We start from the raw sequence: 21,644 nt of genomic DNA on the forward strand, positions 1-21,644 counted from the left end.
TTTATGCATGTAACGGTTGATGTGTTTGGTGTATCTAGTATGAGCGTTTTTGTCTTGTCCTATGTAGCAACTTGAACAAGTTCTATGTGTCATATTATGTATTACTGAATCCACAAATTTTTCGTTTTCAATGTTTGGAGGTATGACCTATCTTATTTTGTAGTTTGCTGTTTTTGGAGTCAGCCACTTTCATTTCATGTGTTAAGAATAGGCTTGCCGATTTTTTGGGAAAGGTATGCTGACCACACATCTCTTTGTGTTATTGATTTCTTCCATATATCCTGAGATTTTTTCCTTCTTTGTTATTTGTTACTGTATTTTGTCTATAACAGAGCTGAGAAAGTCATTAACTAACACATACTGCTGAATTACATCTAATTCATTCTTCCTGTTCTCTTTGTTTATAAGAATTTTGTTTTCTCTGTGCACTGCCGTCTTTTCTACAATCTTGTGTACATCTAGGCGACAGGATGTGGAAGGAACAGTGCATGAACTATTGTTTTTGTGTATCTAGAAATTGTGCATGTTCTGATTTTCTGTGTATAACGTTAGAAAAGCAGAGCTATTATTTTCCTGAAATTCGGCTGTGAAATAGTATAGTTTTATTAAATAAATTTGTGATGTTAATCTTGTCTTTGGTATATCTTCGAAAGAAATTAAGGTATCACCTATGTACTGCGACAGGGTGTGGTAGGAATAGTGCATGAACTAGTTTTTTTGTGTATCTAGAAATTGTGCGTGTTCTGATTTTCTGTGTATAACTTTAGAAAAGGAATGCTATTATTTTTCTGAAATTCAGCTGTGAAATAGTATAGTTTTATTAAACAAATTTATGATGCTAGTCTTTTCTTTGGTATATTTTCGAAAGAAATTAAGGTATCACCTATGTACGTTCTGTAGTACACTATGTTTCAGTCAGACTTCTAGGATGTTGAATAATTCTTTTTCTGTGGGTATAATGCAAATGTACTGCATATGTCTGAGCTCATGGCTAGCCCATTGTATGCCAAGTAATTGCAGTAGAGAATTAGGTCTGTAGTTCTATACATTCAAGAACTTTGACTAAAGTACTTGTGCTGCAATAAATTGTTCCTCATTAGTACAGTGTTTTAAGAGGGAATTGGGAGTACAGTTATTGATTGATGTCTAGTTATATAAAATGAGCACCATCTGGAATGTTCATTTATCTTCTTTCATTATATAGCGTAATACTGTTCTTTACACAACGTGTTGATTCGTATGTGAAATAGGATTTTAGAAACAGGTGCAGTTTGCGAGATTTTTATGCAAAGTTGTACATACCATTTACTACTAGTCTGGCAGTGTGTATTTCCTTGTGTGTATGAGGATGGGAATGGGGGCTTTACAGTTCATGCAGGCGATGTATTTCTTTTCATATTCTGTCAACAAGAAATCTGTCTTCTTTGACTGAGTTTTGATCTTGTTGCGGAAGCGTCTTCTTGGGTGATTGTTTAGTATGCTACGCCGTTTTCTGTGTAAAATTTACTGAGTTTTTTCAGTGAATTCATTTTCTTTCCTATTGAGTACTGTGTGGTCTTTATTTGCTTTTATAGTTATTACATAATTACCTCTTAGGTTTTTGTTTAAACTGATTATTCGATATGAATCATTTCCTATGTGTTTATGTATAATTGTAATTCCTTGTCTAGCAGATTATTTTATTTGTGACTCGTAGGAGATTATTCCGTACTGTTCAGTTTTGCTACGTCTGTTATATTGTTTGCTTACACAATCCGTAGATTTAGTGTATTACCTGATTATTTCACTTTATTTGAGGTTATTGAATGAAAGTATTACTAAAGGAGCACAAAGAAGTGAAATGTAAAACCCACACTTCCTCTCAACTAGCTTATTGTGTTTCAGTAATGAAATTATAGTTGTTATGGAAAGAAAACAATATAATAAAGTAATGTAGAGTGGAATAAAAATCTTTCAAACTTATATACATTCATAAGACAGCCTTAAAATTAAAATAACGAACAGATAATGAGCATTTCTTTTATTATTACACACTTGAATAATCTGGAACTGTTTCATTAAATAAAGTAAAATCTGTTAATAATTTGATTAAATTCATATCCCTTTATGAATCATACAATAAAGAAACTAAACAGTTTCTGTAATGAAGAATAACTAATAACTCTTATAACAATTGTCACAAAAGATGTAAATGGAAGGTACAGGTGGGAGAAAGGAAAGGTAAGGGATTAAAGATGCCAGCCGTATCGGGACATTAAGCGGAACCAACGGCGACGAGTGAAAATTTGTGCCGGACCGGGATACGAACCTGGGATCACCCATCTAGTCGAACAAATTATGTGAATGCGAGATGTCTGTTCTTTCAGACATGTCCGAAAGAATATATGTAAAAGGATAATAGCCCTCTTAGACATGAGTCCTGTTAGAAATATACTTTCGGACATGTCCAAAAGAACAGACACCACGTATTTATATAATTATTTCGCCTAGATCGGCAATGGATCCACCTTCGTCAGAGCGGATGCGTTAACTACGTCCGACCTCGTGCAGGAATCTCAGAGTAACGAGCATGGACGAACTGGACAGAGACTGTGGATAGGTGGTGCTCGAAGGGTATATGGGTTGGCTGGTAGGTTCCCCTAATTACTCTCTGCAGGTGTGATAAACAATATATCCCTAGCGGTGCAGTGGTTAACACAACCGCCTAATAAGCAGGAGATCTCAGTTTGCCTGTAATTCTGCGCAATGTCCCAATGATGCTGATACCAGTAATCCCTTTCCGTTTCTCTCTTTTCTCTCCCAGTCTACCTTCCATATACATATAGTGTATCACAGCTACAGATTCCATGTGGTGTCTATTCTTTCAGACATGTCTAAAAGAACAGACACCAAGGATTCATACAATTGTCACAATATTCGTGCATTGACAAAAACAAAAATTCTAATAGTTTTGCAAAAGTTACACATTTCACTCCAAAGTCACTAATTGAGCTCCACTTCTAAGGTAGCGCAAAATATGTGAGTTTTAATTCCAATCATTAGCACTTTTCCTATCCAGGGTGGTCCATTGATCGTGACTGGGCCAATTATCTCACGAAATAAGCGTCAAACGAAAAAACTACAAACAACAAAATTTGTCTAGCTTGAAGGGCGAAACCAGATGGCGCTATGGTTGGCCCGCTAGATGGCACTGCCATAGGTCAAACGAATATCAATTGCGTTTTTTAAATAGGAACCCCCATTTTTTATTACATATTCGTGTAGTACGTAAAGGAATATGAATGTTTTAGTTGGACCACTTTTTTCGCTTTGTGATAGATGGCGCTGTAATTCTCACTAACGAATAAGTACGTGGTATGGCGTAACATTCCGACAGTGCGGACGGTATTTGCTTCGTGATAAATTACCCTTGTTAAAACGGACCGTTTACCAATTGCGGAAAAGGTCGATATGGTGTTGATGTATGGCTACTGTGATCAAAATGCTCTACGGGCGTGTGCTATGTATGCTGCTCGGCATCCTGGACGACATCATCCAAGTGTCCGGACCGTTCGCCGGATAGTTACGTTATTTAAGGAAACAGGAAGTGTTCAGCCACATGTGAAACGTCAACCACGACCTGCAACAAATGAAAGTGCCCATGTAGGTGTTTTAGCTGCTGTCGCGACTAATCCACACATCAGCAGCAGACAAATTGTGCGAGAATCGCGAATCTCAAAAACGTCTGTGTTGAGGGTGCTACATCAACATCGATTGCAACCTACCATATTTCTGTGCACCAGGAACCGCATAGCGACGACTTTGAACGTCGTGTACAGTTCTGCCACTGGGCACAAGAGAAATTACGGGACGGTAACAGATTTTTTGCACGCGTTCTATTTCGCGACGAATCTTCATTCACCAACAGCGGTAACGTAAACCGGCATAATATGCACTATTGGGCAACGGAAAACCTACGATGGCTGCGACAAGTGGAACATCAGCGACCTTGGCGGGTTAATGCATGGTGCGACATTATGGGAGGAAGAATAATTGGCCCCCATTTTATCGATGGCATTCTAAATGGTGCAATGTATGCTGATTTCCTACGTAATGTTCTACCGATGTTAGTACAAGATGTTTCAGTGCATGGCAGAATGGCGATGTACTTCCAACATGATGGATGTCCGGCACATAGCTCGCGTGCGGTTGAAATGGTACTGAATAGCATATTTCATGGCACGTGGATTAGTCGTCGAAGCACCATACCGTGGCCCGCACGTTCACCGGATCTCACGTGCCCCCAGATTACTTTCTGTGGCGAAAGTTGAAGGATATTTGCTATCGTGATCCACCGACAACGCCAGACAACATGCGTCAGCGCACTGTCAATGCATGTGCGAACAGTACACAAGTCGAACTACTCGCTCTTGAGAGGAATGTCGTTACACGTATTGCCAAATGCATTGAGGCTGACGGACATTATTTTGAGCATCTATTGCATTAATGTGGTATTTACAGGTAATCACGCTGTAACAGCATGTGTTCTCAGAAATGATAAGTTCACAAAGGTACATGTATCACATTGGAAAAAGCGAAATAAAATTTTCAAATGTACCTACGTTCTGTATTTTCATTTAAAAAACCTACCTGTTACCAACTGTTCGTCTAAAACTGTGAGCCGTATGTTTCTGACTATTACAGCGCGATCTATCACAAAGCAAAAAAAGTGTTCCAACTGAAACATTCATATTTCTTTACGTACTACACGAATATGTAATAAAAATGGGGGTTCCTATTTTTAAAAAAACGCAATTGATATCCGTTTGACCTATGGTAGCGCCATCTAGCGGGCCAACCATAGCGCTATCTGGTTTCCCCCTTCAAGCTAGACAAATTTTGTTGTTCGTAGTTTTTTCGTTTAACGCTTATTTCGTGAGATATTTGGCCCGGTCACGATCAATGGACCACCCTGTTTATGTGCTGGTTTTCCAACACCAATGTCATCTCTGATCAAATGTGCAGTGTTATTATGTTGTTGGATCCGTTATGGAGTGGAAACCAAAAGCTGAGATAAAACAATACTGATTGCGGAAATAGAACACACAAAAATGTTTCAAATGGTTCTGAGCACTATGGGACTTAACTGCTGAGGTCATCAGTACCCTAGAACTTAGTACCCATTAAACCTAACTAATCTAAGGACCGTAGCGGTCGCGCGGTTCCAGACTGTAGCGCCTAGAACCGCTCGGCCACTCCGACCGGCCTAGAACACACAAATCATGCCTTTTCAGATGTTTTGTGTCCTGTTAAGCAGCACACAAAGAATACGAACTGGCTAGCAAAATTGAGATATCAGACGGTGATGTTGTTTCGTCACTTTCTTAGTAGAGGTTGGATGCGCTGTACAGTCCACATATTTTGATCTTTTCGGACAATGTTTCAACTATATCTTTTGAGTTGCGTTGCCAAATTCGTGATACTGAGGTTATGTGGAGTGGGGTGGAACGTCATTTATGTACCCACACAGGTGCAGTAACTGCAAAACGTCACGTGCTTTACGATAATTAGTAAGCATCGAACCTGATAGCAATAACAAATGTGTTTGTAACAGCTACCGGTGGAATAACATTGTTTCCCATGAACATCCTATAATATTTTTTAGGTGCAGTGTACTTTTTCCGCTGGTAGTGTCTCCTCATTAATGACCACATACTGTTTGACCACCATCAGATGATCCATCACGGAGTGGCTGTCGGGAACGTCTGGGAGTGTGCATTATGGCACGTTATGGCTGTCGTGGGGTAGAAGTGGCGAGGGGAAGGCAGTGACGATTCCCTCCTGCAGTGTTGGCTCATTATCCGTGGTCTGTGCTTATGATAAAGCGGAGGTAGCATAAGCGGAAATATTTTCAGCACTTGGGGACAAACAGACATCTTCCAGCTGATGGTGATTTTACCCGCTACTGGCAGCGAACTTATCGAGACAATACTGTACTGGTTTCTCTTAGCTATATATCCTTCAATACGAATATCGATATTTATCGTGGAAATGCTGTGCTGATGTGTGTGTGTGTGTGTGTGAGGATTTTTGTGTTCATGAAGACTATCGAACTGCCAGTGTATATACAGAAAGCTTTTTAGATGTTTGTGGAAGTGTCGTCTGCACATAGTATATATAATTTGCAGTTGAAAATTCCACTCTATTGCCTTGCTTGGCCGGTGTTTTACTCAATAATGCCAAACTTGTTTGATTACAGGACTGCCCATCCTATATCACCTGTGACCGGAGTTGGTAGACAGGGTGGTTGCGTGACCTAGCAGCTATCCAGGAGACTTCCTGGTTCATGTTGGCAACATATGGCGGATGTGCAGCGGGGAAACCATGTCATATTTATTCGAAATTTCCGAACTAGTGCTTGAACTAAGATAGTTCTGTATTTCTCTTTCGTTTCATTCAGGATGCAACATTTCACGTATTTGCAAGCAACATGCTTCATTAGGATGAAACAGCTCATTGAAAGTTCTATAGCGTGTCAATTTCATGTACGAAATTGTCTGTGTTTATACGATAAACTGCACCGAAATTTTCTGTTACATTCAGCATTTTTTGTGAAACGCTTCGTTTCTCCGTTCGCAGCGAAAACTCACAGTGCACTGTTACAAATCAATAAGGGCTGCTCAAAGTGGGCTTCGACCTAAGTAGTCGTCATGTTTTATCAGTTGCCAATTAATAAAAAAGTCAAGATCACCGTATTCATTTATTTAAAAAAGATCGCTTATTTCGGCATTTATCCTGGCCGTCTTCAGGTCTAATGCGCTGAAAAAATCTAACGAATGCCAAATTCAATAGGGAAGTCAAACAAATACATAGCGTGTGAGAAAAGAAAAGAAGGAGCAAATACAGGTAAAATAACGTAACATTTATCGACATGGTTACAACAGACTGTGCGTGAAATGACAGTCTTTTACTGCTGTTGCTGGCGGCTAATCCGCCACGTCTTAAGTAGAGTGTAAAAAGTGCGCTTATGCCCCAGAGCGTCAGCATGTCAGCCTCAGTGGGCAATGACTGAAGTAAGATGCGCTCATCTCTACATCTACATCTACATCCATACTCCGCAAGCCACCTGACAGTGCGTGGCGGAGGGTACCTTGAGTACCTCTGTCGGTTCTCCCTTCTATTCCAGTCTCGTATAGTTCGTGGAAAGAAGGATTGTCGGTATACCTCTGTGTGGGCTCTAATCGCTCTGATTTTATCCTCATGATCTCTTCGCGAGATATACGTAGGAGGGAGCAATATACTGTTTGACTCCTCGATGAAGGTATGTTCTCGAAAAAAGCCCGTACCGAGCTACTGAGCGTCTCTCGTGCAGATTCTTCCACTGGAGTTTATCATCTCCGTAACGCTTCCGCGATTACCAAATGATCCTTTAACGAAGCGGGCTGCTCTCCGTTGGATCTTCTCTATCTCTTCTATCAACCCTATCTGGTACGGATCCCACACTGCTGACCAGTATTCAAGCAGTGGACGAACAAGCGTACTGTAACCTACTTGTTTTGTTTTCGGATTGCATTTCCTTAGGATTCTTCCAATCAATCTCAGTCTGGCATCTGCTTTACCGATGATCAACTTTATATGATCATTCCATTTTAAGTCACTCCTAATGCGTACTCCCAAACAATGTATGGAATTAACTGTTTCCAGTTGCTGACCTGCTATATTGTAGCTAAATGATACGGTATCTTTCTTTCTATGTATTTGCAGCACATTACACTTATCTACATTGAGATTGTAAATAGCTTTCGCTCCCTGTATTTTACCCCTGCCACCTTTAGAATTTGAAATAGACTATTCCAGTCAACATTGTCAAAAGCTTTCTCTAAGTCTACAAATGCTAGAAACGTAGGTTTGCCTTTCCTTAATCTAGCTTCTATGATAAGTCGTAGGGTCAGAATTGCCTCACGTGTTCCAATATTTCTACGGAATCCAAACTGATCTTCCCCGAGGTCGGCTTCTACTAGTTTTTCCATTCGTCTGTAAAGAATTCGCGTTAGTATTTATTATTAAACTGATAGTACGGTAATTTTCACATCTGTCAACACCTGCTTTCTTTGCGACAGGAATTATTATATTCTTCTTGAAGTCTGAGGGTATTTCGCCTGTCTCATATATCTTGCTCACCAGATGGTAGAGTTTTGTCAGGACTGGCTCTACCAAGGCTGTCATTAGTTCTAATGGAATGTTGTCTACTCCCGGGGCCTTGTTTCGACTCAGGTCTTTCAGTGTTCTGTCAACTCTTCACGCAGTATCATATCTCCCATTTCATCTTCATTTACATATTCTTCCATTTCCATAATATTGTCCTCAAGTACATCGCCCTTGTATAGAGCCTCTATATACTCCTTCCACCTTCCTGCTTTCCCTTCTTTGCTTAGAACTGGATTTCCATCTGAGCTCTTGATATTCATACAAGTGGTTCTCTTTTCTCCAATGGTCTCTTTAATTTTCCTGTAGGCAGTATCTATCTTACCCCTGGTGAGACAAGCCTCTACATCCCTACATTTGTCCTCTAGCCATCCCTGCTTAGCCATTTTGCACTTCCTGTCGATCTCATTTTTGAGACGTTTGTATTCCTTTTTGCCTGCTTCATTTGCTGCATTTTTATATTTTCTCCTTTCATCAATTAAGTTCAATATTTCATCTTTTACCCAAGGATTTCTACTAGCCCTCGTCTTTTTACCTACTTGATCCTCTGCTGACTTCACTACTTCATCCCTCAAAGCTACCCATTATTCTTCTACTGTATTTCTTTCCCCCATTCCTGTGAATTGTTCCCTTATGCTCTCCCTGAAACTCTGTACAACCTCTGTTTCTTTCAGTTTATCCAGGTCCCATCTACTTAAATTCCCACCTTTTTCCAGTTTCTTCGGTTTTAATCTACAGGTCATAACCAATAGATTGTGGTCAGATTCAACATCTGCCCCTGGAAATGTCTTACAATTTAAAACCTGGTTCCTAAATCTCTGTATTACCATTATATAAACTATCTGAAACCTGTCAGTATCTCCAGGCTTCTTCCATGAATACAACCTTCTGTTATGATTCTTGAACCAAGTGTTAGCTATGATTAAGTTGTGCTCTGTGCAAAATTCTACCAGGCGGCTTCCTCTTTTATTTCTTCCTCCCATCCCACATTAACCTACTACGTTTCCTTCTCTCCCTTTTCCTACTACCGAATTCCAGTCACCCATGACTATTAAATTTTGTTCTCCCTTCACTATCTGAATAATTTCTTTTATTTCATCATACATTTCTTCAATTTCTTCGTCATCTGCAGAGTTAGTTGGCATATAAACTTGTACTACTGTGGTAGGCGTGGGCTTCGTGTCTATCTTAGCCACAATAATGCGTTTACTATGCTGTTTGTAGTAGCTTACCCGCACTTCTACTTTTTTATTCATTATTAAATTACTCCTGCATTACCCCTATTGGATTTTGTATTTATAACCCTGTATTCGCCTGACCAAAAGTCTTGTTCCTCCTGCCACCGAACTTCACTAATTCCCACTATATCTAACTTTAACCTATCCATTTCCCTTTTTAAATTTTCTAACCTACCTGTCCGATTCAGGGATCTGACATTCCACGCTCCGATCCGTAGAACGCCAGTTTTATTTCTCCTGATAACGACGTCCTCCTCAGTAGTCCCCGCCCGGAGATCCGAATGGGGGACTATTTTACCTCCGAAATATTTTACCCAACAGGTCACCATCATCGTTTAACCATACAGTAAAGCTGTATGCCCTCGGTAAAAAACACGGCCGTAGTTTCCCCTTGCTTTCAGCCGTTCGCAGTACCAGCACAGAAAGGCCGTTTTGGTTATGTTACAAGGCCAGATCAGTCAATCATCCAGACTGTTGCCCCTGCAACTACTGGAAAGGCTGCTGTCCCTCTTCAGGATCAACACGTTTGTCTGGCCTCTCAACAGATACCTCTCCGTTGTGGTTGCACCTACGGTACGGCTATCTGTATCGCTGAGGCACGCAAGCCTCCCCACCAACGGCAAGGTCCGTGGTTCATGGGGGGGAGTGAAGTGAAACATGGACGATAAATAGTTTGGACAAGAAGAGAATAGGAGCTTTTGAAATGTGGTGCTACAGAAGAATGCTGAAGATTAGATGGGTAGATCACATAACTAATGAGGAGGTACCGAATAGGATTGGGGAGAAGGGAAATTTGTGACACATCTTGACTAGAAGAAGGGATCGGTTGGTAGGACATGTTCTGAGGCATCAAGGGATCACCAATTTAGTATTGGAGGGCAGCGTGGAGGGTAAAAATCGTAGAGGGAGACCAAGAGATGAATACACTAAATAGATTCAGCAGGATGTAGGTTGCAGTAGTTACTGGGAGATGAAGAAGCTTGCACAGCATAGGGTAGCATGGAGAGCTGCATCAAACCAGTCTCAGGACTGAAGACCACAACAACAACAACAACACATTGAGATTTAAATGAGCGAATGAAATACGAAAGAAAATATAACAGTATTTGTACATCATATGAAAACATTTCAAACTGAAAGAGCAAATGTGGTAGGGTATATGGTAATCGATCGCCACTCGACGGCATTGGTTGGTAGTTTTAGGGACGCTGTTTACATAGAGACGTTGTCGTCAAAATGACTGCTAGTAGTCAAAGATGGCCTGCCGATGTCGATGTGCACCAGCGACGATGAAGCAGGATGGCACCACAGACTATATTGGTAGCAGTGTGCTGGTATGAAGTCGCCAGCATGAGAACGTTTGTGGAATGTCCATAAAAGAAGCCAGGAGGTCAATCATTATAACGAGGGAATCATAGGGTGAAAAATAAATAGTAATAAAATCAATGCCTATAAATGTAATACCATAATGAATAATAGTATATACGAAAGCACTAAGAACTACGGCTATCTGAAGTTTGATGGACCATTACAAAATAATTTTTTTTTCAAATTTTAAATCGTATTCGTGTTGATATGATAAAATCAGTAAATATAAACCCGAGTAACTCAAAAATCATAGTAAAAATGCAATAAAAGTAGATTAAAATGTTGTCGCGTATAAAATATTTGAAATTAAAAATACAAGCAGAAAAGTAAATAATGTAAGAATTTTCGTAATAGTACTTGAAAACTCATAAGTTAAGATCATTGTCCGTGGTAAAGTTCTGCCATCATACCAACGTCACATTAAAAGATATATAAAAGCTTCAATCTAATGATGAAAACAAAAATGCCACGAAAATATAAAAAAATAAGTTAAGGTCAATGAGTTTGGTGAAAATTCGCTATAATATCAATACCATCAGTAAAACATTGTAGAATAGGTATCGGAAATTCCATGAAGTAAATGACAACAGAGTAATAGTGATGTGATAATAAATTAGACGTAAAAATGCTATCCTTATTTGGAAATAACACCTTTAAAAAGATCGAAGAAAGCTGTTTCATGGGTTTAACTGTTCATTTAGAAGAGCTGAAGGATTACTCTTATAGTAAACGAAAATTTCAACTCTTCCATAGTGTTCAGCAGCAGAATCTTAGGAGCGGTATGCAGAATGTGAAGGCTGTGTGTAATATGACCACATGAATGATTATCGTTTATGAGATGTTGTCTGAAGACTGACCTGCTACACGAAACGCCTGGAATGAGCTCTTTGAAACGAGGTTTGAAGTTTCACTCAGTCTGTCCAATACATACCGTCTCACGATCATTACAAGCTAATTTATATATACATGAGATAGGGTAATGTTTATTAGCATTCCCAATGGTATGCTCGAGTTTACAGAAAAGCATATCTGCGAATGAAAAAAATGGATATGTCAGTTTTTCTAAATAGTCCATTGATTCTAGTAGATGCAGTAAATATATAAAACATTTTAGAGAAGATTTTGTGGATAATTGAGGATTTTTCGTTGTTTTTTAAACAGGTCATCAATAATTTTCGAGTAACAGTCATTTGCAAATGCAGTTTGCTTTGAAATCCTTAATTCTCTTTGTTTTTGGTCTGATGATAGAAGTAATTTGACCATTGTATTAGGCGTTGTTAGCAAACAGGCTTCCGTATATTTTTTAGAGTGGCAAGAATAAGTTTTGATGGTGGCATGCACCAATGTTGGCTTCCCACAAATAGCAAAAAATGTTTTACACTATGATTAGAAATAGTTAGGACTAAAACAATTGATAGTCTTGTAATTCTCCCAAGAAAACCATGTTTGGATGTACGTTATTTAAAGCAGAGTGTAATTCCTCTTCTGAGCGTTCATTTAACAATAACGCGTGATCTACATAACGTCTGTTCTCTCTGAGTTCTCTCCGAAAAATGTGGCCAATTGGTTGACGAAAATATCAGCAATAATGTCAGTGAGGCAATTCTCCATGGCTAGTTCATCGTTCTGCACGTTAAGCCTTCTTACCAAATTAAAAGTTATTGAAATTTAAGGTTATTCCGAGGAATTCAAAAAGTTCAGCAAATTCCTGACACTTAATAGCACTACGTTTTAATACGCCAACGTTTTAGTGATAATATGTTTTAATTCTACCAATAGTTTCTGCTATTGGGATATTAGTGTACAGCTTTTTAATATGGCAAATCTTCCACCCAGTTGACAACGTAACCACCCCATTGGTTGCCAGATTTGCCTCACTGGATATTAAAATTTATTTGGTGAAACATATCTAGACACCCATATGTAATTCGGAATTAAGCTTTGGATGTTACGAGAGACTGATCCGTCAGTTTAAAAGAAGGTGAAAAGTACTTTGTTGTTAGTTGAGAAGCAGTAACAGGAGAATAGAGCGACCAGAAGAGCCCAGCGCCGTCGAATGTGATGCAGTCACTTGATGTCACCTGAGTACCAAATCTGTCAGCGACATTTCAATCGTTCTAAACCTTCTGAAGCCAACTGTTGCTTATGTGAAGTGGATATGGAAAGGGACAACTACTTTTTAATATAATCCATTATGGAGTCGAGGTAGCAGTTGTCGTTACACTGGTTATCACTGTTATCATTCAACCGCGATTCTTAAACATATATTTTAACAACGCGATGATGGGAGCATTGTCTCTCGAAACGCGTTGTTAAAATATATGTTTAAGAATCGCGGTTGAATGCTAACAGTGATAACCAGGGACAACTACAGCTAAACCCGAGACCAATAGCCCTCATGTTCTGACTGATAGGGACAGTCGAATACTGTGAAGCACCGCTGTAGAAAATATCATGAAATCGTCGGAAGAGATCGTGGGCTCCAAATTGATACCTGCAGCCCACGTAGGACAGTGAGTATGCGTACAGAGTGAAAAAGGATGGGGGTACTATGATCGAGCCGCTCCTCTTAAACTACACATATATGTTGTCAATGCTGAGAGACGCTTGACGAGGTGCAAAAAGCGACGCCACTGGAGAATGGATGACCGGGAACGAGTGATCTGGAGTCATGATCACCCAATACTCTTTGGAAATCCTATACAGGATTTGGGATTGATGACTGCCTGGTGAAGGTTACCTGCAACCATCTGCAGTGCCAATAGTGAAGTACGGTCGAGGCGGTGTTAAGGTGTGGCGGAGTTTATCGTGGTCAGAGTGTGCTCCTCTTACAAGGACGGAAGGATATGAACACCTTTTATATACTAGACCAGGGGCGGGCAGGAATTCTACACGTGTGCGGTGCACATGCACGTGTGCAGTTAACAGGTGTTCTGCGTGCACACAGGGGCAAGCTGGCCACCCGCTTCTCACCCCTCCCCACCATACCGTCTCTCCGCTTCTTCCCCTGTAATGCGTTTTGTTTCCTGGTCTGCTTTATTAAATGAAGGAATAAGGTTAGTAGGAGTGTTTGAAAGTAATCATGGTTTGAAAGAGCACCTATGACCTACGATACGTTTTGTTTAATTATCACAGGTATAAACAATACGTTTAATGTCTGGAACAAAATTTCTACATACAGACAAACGCAAACAGTTACGTAAATTTTCATTACTGATGTTTGCTCTTAACCGAGACTTATTAATTTTCATAACAGAAAAAAATCTCTCACAAAAGTATGTCGAGCCCAACATTGACTATCTTCATGGCTTCACGATGGAGACGAGGAAACTCTTGCTGTGGAAAGTCGTGATAAAGATCTATTACACGTCTTGCCAAAAGGAACTTGTCTCTCAGACGAGAATTACACTGTAGATCTATTAATTCCGTTTGCAAACTGAGATGAATATCATCTACAGAAACCAGATTCTATCGAGAACTATTCAAAACCTTGGGATAAGTAAGATATATCCCCAAATCGCTTGAGAAATTCCTCTTTTATTGCACTAAGAACGGCAACATACTGAAATTTATTATAATGGCGTTCCGCTCACCAGCGAGAATACTGTCACACATTATACATTTCCAATTTTCACGTTTTTCCACAGAGAACAAATGATTCTCCCATTCCTTTTTAAAAGATAGCAAATCTCCAATTCTCCGTTTCCTTGATTCACTCTGCATTTTCCGGTTATTGAAATACAACGTTCACTACGTAGTGGTCGCTTCGCTTCAACGTCCGCAGCTTAGCCTGGTACTACACTGCCGCAACCTGCAGGCTGTCGGCACTGTCCCGTTCGACGATTGCACGCGAGCAGCACACGTGCAGCGCTGTGTGCTCATGAGCCGCGTGCAACGTTTGCTCGCCCCTGTACTAGACGAACAGATCGGAGACCGCGACAGTACCACTATGACAGTGCATCCTGTCAATAACGGGTGTGAGGCAATTCTTCATGACACTATTACTCCTCAAATCGATTGGCCTGCCCAGACTCCCGTGCTGAATGGAAAATCTTAGGAATAAGTCAGAACGTCAACTTCTTCCAGAACCCAGCATCGTACACCACTACTTTCTCTGGTTTCAGCTCCTGAGGAGAGAATGGATACCATTTATGTACAGACCATCAGGGATTTAGTTGAAAGCCGTTCCCAGCAGAATTCAAGGTGTCAGAAAGGCGAAAAGCGGACACACCCTGTACTAATGTCCCCTAATAGGTGCCTGGATAATTTTGGTAATACAGTTTATATCACATACCGTACGTAATCACCTCATCTCAAATGGTTCAAATGGCTCTGAGCACTATGGGACTTAACATCTATGGTCATCAGTCCCCTAGAACTTAGAACTACTTAAACCTAACTAACCTAAGGACAGCACACAACACCCAGCCATCACGAGGCAGAGAAAATCCCTGACCCCGCCGGGAATCGAACCCGGGAACCCGGGCGTGGGAAGCGAGAACGCTACCTCATCTCAGAAGATATAGTTGCTGAACAGTTCAAAGAAAACTTGAGTCTCATTTTAAATAAGTACCCCGCTCATACAATTATAGTCGGTTGTGACTTTAAACTACCCTCGAAATGCTGGAAAAATTATACATTTAAAGATGGTGGCAGGCATAAAACGTCATCCGAAACTGTACTGAATGCTTTCTCAGAAAATTATTTTGAACAATTAGTTAATGAGCCCACTCGAAGCGAATATGGTTGCGAAAGCATACTTGACCTTTTAGCAACAAATAATCCTGAACAAATAGTGAGTATTGTGACGTATACAGGGATTAGCGACCACAAGGCAGTTGCCGCTAGGCTAAATACCGTGACACCTACAACCATCAAAAAGAAACGCGATGTATATTTATTTAAAATAGCTGATAAAAATGCTCTTAACGGCTTTTAAAGAGGCAGCCTTCACTACTTCCGATCTGATCATGTAAGTGTAGAAAAGATGTGGAATGGTTTCAAAGAGATAGTATCGACAGCAATTGAGAGACATATACCGCATAAATTAATAAGTGACGGTACTGATCCCCCATGGTACACAAAACGGGTCAGATCGTTGTTGCAGAAGCAATGAAAAAGGCATTTCAAATTTAAAATAACGCAAAATCCCTTAAATTGGCAAAGTTTTACAGAAGTTCGAAATATGGCACCTACTTTAATGCGAGGTACTTTTAATGATTTCCACAACGAAATTTTGTCTCCAAATCTGACCGAAAACCCAAAGAGATTCTGGTCATACACAATGTGGTGTCACCGCCAGACACCACACTTGCTAGGTGGTAGCCTTTAAATCGGCCGCGGTCCGCTGGTATACGTCGGACCCGCGTGTCGCCATTGTCAGTGATTGCAGACCGAGCGCCGCCACACGGCAGGTCTAGAGAGACGTCCTAGCACTCGCCCCAGTTGTACAGCCGACTTTGCTAGAGATGGTTCACTGACAAAATTACGCTCTCATTTGCCGAGACGATAGTTAGCATAGCCTTCAGCTACGTCATTTGCTACGACCTAGCAAGGCGCCATTATCATTTGCTATTTATCTTGTGATGCATGTACCGTCAGACCGATGTTCACCAATTATGGATTATAGTTAAGTATTCCAACAGCTACGACCTTTTTTGCTAAAGTCTAACTTCCTCGAATGCTCCAGACCTCACGCCAGCCTGCGTGAGCTTAAAGCGTGCCTTTCGGCTTCCTCCGAGTGGCTTGGTTGTCTTGCCAAGTCACCACACATAAAGCACACCAGTGGCAAGACGTAATCAATACCTTCACTGGGCGATAACAACGGTGAAGTCACTGATGACAGTGGCACTAAAGCAGAGATGTTAAACACGGCTTTCCGAAACTACTTCACCAAAGAAGCAGATGTAAATATTCCTCAGTTCCAATCAAGAACAACTGCCAAGATGAGAAACATAGAAGTTGATATCCTCGGCGTAACAAAGCAGCTTAAATCACTTAATAAAGGCAGGGCCTCCGGTCCAGATTGTATACTAGTCAGGTTCCTCTCAGAGTATGGTGATAAAATAGCTCCATATTTAGTAATTATACACAACCACTCGCCCACAGAAAGATCCTTACCCAAAAGGGTAAGTATTAGTATTCTGCTGAATTACAGGCCTATATCACAAACGTCGACTTGCAGTAGAGTTTTGGAACATATACTGTATTCGAACATTATGAAGTACCTCAAAGAAACCCGATTCAGAAAATATCGTTCTTGTGAAACGCAACTAGCTCTTTATACTCATCAAGTAATAAGTGCTATCGACAGGGGATGTCAAATTGATTCCATTTTTTTAGATTTCCAGAAGGCTTTCGACACCGTTCCTCACAAGCGTCTTCCAACCAAACTGCCTGCCTACGGAGTACCGTCTCTGTGTCCGCAGCTCGTGGTCTTGCGGTAGCGTTCTCGCTTCCTGCGCACGGGGTCCCGGTTTCGATTCCCGGCGGGCCGGCGGGGTCAGGGATTTTCTCTGCCTCGTGATGACTGGGTGTTGTTGTTTTTCATCATCATTTCATCTTCATTGACTCGCAAGTTGCCGAAGTGGCGTCAACTAAAAAGGACTTGCTATACGGCGGCCGAACTTCCCGCATGGGGCCACGAGGCCAACAGTGCCATACGATCATTTCATTTCATCGCCTCAGTTGTGCGACTGGATTCGTGATTTCCTGTCAGAAAGGTCACAGTTCGTATAAATAGACGAAAAGTCATCGAGTAAAACAGATGTAATATCCGGTGTTCCCAAAGGAAGTGTTATAGGCCCTCTATTGTTCCTTATCTATATTAACGACATAGGAGACAATCTGAGTAGACGTCTTAGATTGTTTGCAAATGATGCTGTCATTTACCGTCTTGTAAAGTCATCAGATGATCAAAACGACTTGCAAAATGATTTAGATAAGACATCTGTATGATGCGAAAAGTGGCAATTGACTCTAAATAAAAAAAATGTGTGAAGTTATGTACATGAGTACTAAAGGAAATCAGCTGAATTTTGATTACGCTTTAAGTCACACAAATCTTAGGGCTCTAAATTCAACTAAATACTTAGGGATTACAATTACAAATAATCTAAATTGGAATGATTACATAGATAATATTGTGGGTAGAGCAAACCAAAGACAGCGATTCATTGGCAGAACACTTAGAAGGTGCAACAGGTCTACCAAAGAGACTGCTTACACTACGCTTGACTGCCCTGTTCTGGAGTATTGCTGTGCGGTGTGGGATCCGCATCAGGTGGGACTGACGGATGACACCGAAAAAGTATAAAGAAGGGCAGCTCGTTTTGTATTATCGCGACGCGAAATAGGGGAGGTAGTGTCACGGAGATGATACGTGAATTCGAGTGGGAATCATTAAAACAAAGGCGTTTTTCTTCGCGACGGGATGTTCTCGTGAAATTTCAATCACCAGTTTTCTCCTCCGATTGCGGAAACATTCTTTTGCCACCCACCTACGTAGGAAGAAATGATCATCACGGTAAAATAAGAGAAATCAGGGCTCGCACAGAAAAATTTAAGTGCTCGTTTTTCCCGCGTGCCGTTCGAGAGTGGAACGGTAGAGAGACAGCATGAAGGTGTTTCATCGAACCAGGCAATTTATTGCGAATAGCAGAGTCATCACGTAGATGGAGATGTAGATGAATTCAAGTCGTCAGAAAGGCGAACAGCGGACGCACCCTGTCCACTAATAGGTGTCCGGATAATTTTGGTCATACAGTTTATATCACAGACCGTACGTAATTATCTCATTAAAAGTGAAAAAGGACACAATAACACTTGAAGAACGAAGGAAGCAGAATGTAATAAGCTGACTACCAGCTTGCTCCTCGCCAAATAAATTTTTACTGCTGTAGGCAGTTATTAGGCTACAAGACATGAAGAGGCTGTCCATGTAACTTGTCTGAAGAAGGACCTTCACGTTAAGATATCAGGAATCATATTGTATGACACAATACGGAAACTTAGACGGCAAGAGTTATAGGTAAAACAGATAGCAAAATATTCGTACAGAAGGTGTACATCGAGGACGATGGATGTAACCGTTATTCCGACATGAAGAAATTAGCACAGCCCTTCTTTTAAAGCTCGGAGGCAGCTCCTGTGGACTACATATGTTAAACTCTAGCATTCAGGGGAACAACAGAAATATTATTACCTCAATAGAATTGAAACCAGCTCTTAAGCTCATGATACTACTATGTAAAGCCACTACTGATAAATCGACGATGATTATCAATCAATGTAGAAGACACATAAAACTATAGCTTGTAGACTACTTCATCAAGAATACAGCATAGAGATCTTTAGATTTGGCCTGTAGCTGTTGTCGAATAGACGAAAATAAATTCCAGTTTTCTACAGTGAAATTTCCAGTACGTTATTTGACGTTTTCAGCCTTAATCCTCCCTCGAATCAATGTTTTCCCATCAATGAGCGGCGGGAGAGGCTGGTAGGAAAAGTCGATCAGAGAGATAAACACGAGAGAGAAATAGTGCAAAATGTGTAATTCAAATGATGTAATTTATATAAAAGCTTGAGCCATAATAACAGGAATCAACATTTCAGATTAGGAATTTATGTATCATGTAAATTAAAAATATTTCAAATATTTGTTCGTACTATGCCGTCATTTTTCATACTTTCAGTCAGTCAGAGACCAACAGGGACGTGTGGGCGATTAGTACTAATTGCGTTGCCTCCCCCCCTCTTCCTCCTCCCAGCGTGATTAAAAGGATTACAGGTTTGGAATATGCATGCAGAGTCTGCTTGATAGGGATATATACAGAGTACAGTTCCCTAGGGATGTTTATCAGTTTGTTTCCAAATGTAATGAAAACCTGTTCTGACAGAGACTATTTATTTGTGTTGTGAGTAATTCCTCAGAGAATGGTAAGTCGACAGACTAAGTATATAGATAAGGCGTTATCTTTCCTGTCTCCTAGAAAATCTAAGAAGTTTTTTCTGACGATTTATTCATATCATACTTGAAGCGCACACGGACGTGTTATGGTGCTTACTAATATTTCTTTATGGGAATTTGTCAGAACAAATAAATAAGTGAAGTGAGCGATGTATTCTGTTATCCTTCTCATTTATTATTTTCTTTATGTTAGGTGCAACAGTCGTGTAGAATTGTTCAGCTGGCGACGAATCTACAAATTATTTATTTTTTTCACTTTTGGCCTATTTCGACGGCATGCCATTTTCAAGTAGTCACTTACTGCTTGGATGCAGTGTGTTAATTATGTATTGTACGTCAGTGAGTCTATTGGATTTCGAATAGATGTTTATGTTACAGAACATTGAAAAATCCGTTAAAGTGAGTGTACATGCATTTATAATTATTCACTTTTTTGGCCTCTATGTATTAAAGTTCACCTACTTTGTTGCCTAAGGCGATTATTTGGGTCTTAATTAAGATCATTTTGGCGATGAATTCTAATGCCTTCGAAATACAATCATTAACGAACAACAAAATTAATCGGCTTCTTTGTCACCTTTCAGATTAATGATGTTACGTGCCTCCAAATTTGTATTAAAATCTTGTATTGCATTAAAATCACTACTTGCGATATTTCTTCGTTTTGTGGATCTTTTAATGTTCTAGTACAATCTGTGCAACTGTATATGTAATAGCATTATGTACACGTGATGGCAATAGTATCATTACAAGAACGACTTCCGTGTCAGCAATGAAACTTTTAATAAAACTGTTCTTTGCTTACGGTGCGATATTGATCTTTAGTCCCCTCTAACAAATACGATATTGCTTGCATTTTCAGTAATCGCTTCCAAGGTCGAAACAAGATGTCATTAAACATGGGGTCTTAATGTCTTTGCTCATCACTGTATGACAGAACAGAAATCAATACAAGGCATAAATAAAAATTCAACTGAATAAAAAAAAAGTGGTTGAGTAGGACAGAAAGCACAGTATGTGATATGATTAGAAGCAGCATTAGGGAGTAAGGAACATTTGAGAGAGGAAAGATGTTGCATTTAATAATTTAATATTAAGTGAGGACTTTGTGCCAGATGTTATTGACCAACAAAGTTTCGAATAGGGCTAGCTTCTGCCACGTATTTAGCCAATGGAGCGATTTCAACTAGACCTGGTACTGCTCTTGTCTACTCCTTGGATGTTGAAGCTGTGATAAAGAAAGTTAACCATAACTGCATGATGCCTGCAACAATTACAGCCTAACTTAGTACATAGAAGACGCTCTATCTGGAACAATTCCATATATAGCTCACTACCTGGAAAATATGTTGCGTTGTAGGACACTAATTACGCCGCCAGGGATGAAAATTGTGCTGGAAAGGTGCAGATATGTGAAAAGTACCGAAAACTACCGACTCTAGCGACGAAGGTGTTATATTTAGCATAACAGAGATCTATATATCCTTCCAAACGGAAATCATTGTCCCACGCCATGAAAAATAGGAATAAATGCAGTAACTGGTCAACTGCGAGTTAAGGTAATAATTTCATGAGCATTATTAAAATGTTAAGCACTTTCGGAGTGCTGAAATTTTTACAATAGCCACTGTCTTCCTCCCATCACTTCTATCTCTCTCTCTCACACACACACACATACACACAAACCCCAAACAACGGGTTCGCAACACTAATTCAGGTACCACCGTTTTCTAACTCACAAGAGGATTAATTCTAGTAATATCTGCAGTGATAAGATGAAAAGAGGCTGTCTAAAAATAATACAACATTGATAATAGCGGTTTAGCAGAAACAGAAAGCGCTTGACCACAACGGACACAGTCTGAAAATAATTTAAATACCAGTAA

This window comes from Schistocerca cancellata, chromosome 1, assembly GCF_023864275.1.
Source record: "Schistocerca cancellata isolate TAMUIC-IGC-003103 chromosome 1, iqSchCanc2.1, whole genome shotgun sequence".
Classification (NCBI taxonomy): domain Eukaryota; kingdom Metazoa; phylum Arthropoda; class Insecta; order Orthoptera; family Acrididae; genus Schistocerca; species Schistocerca cancellata.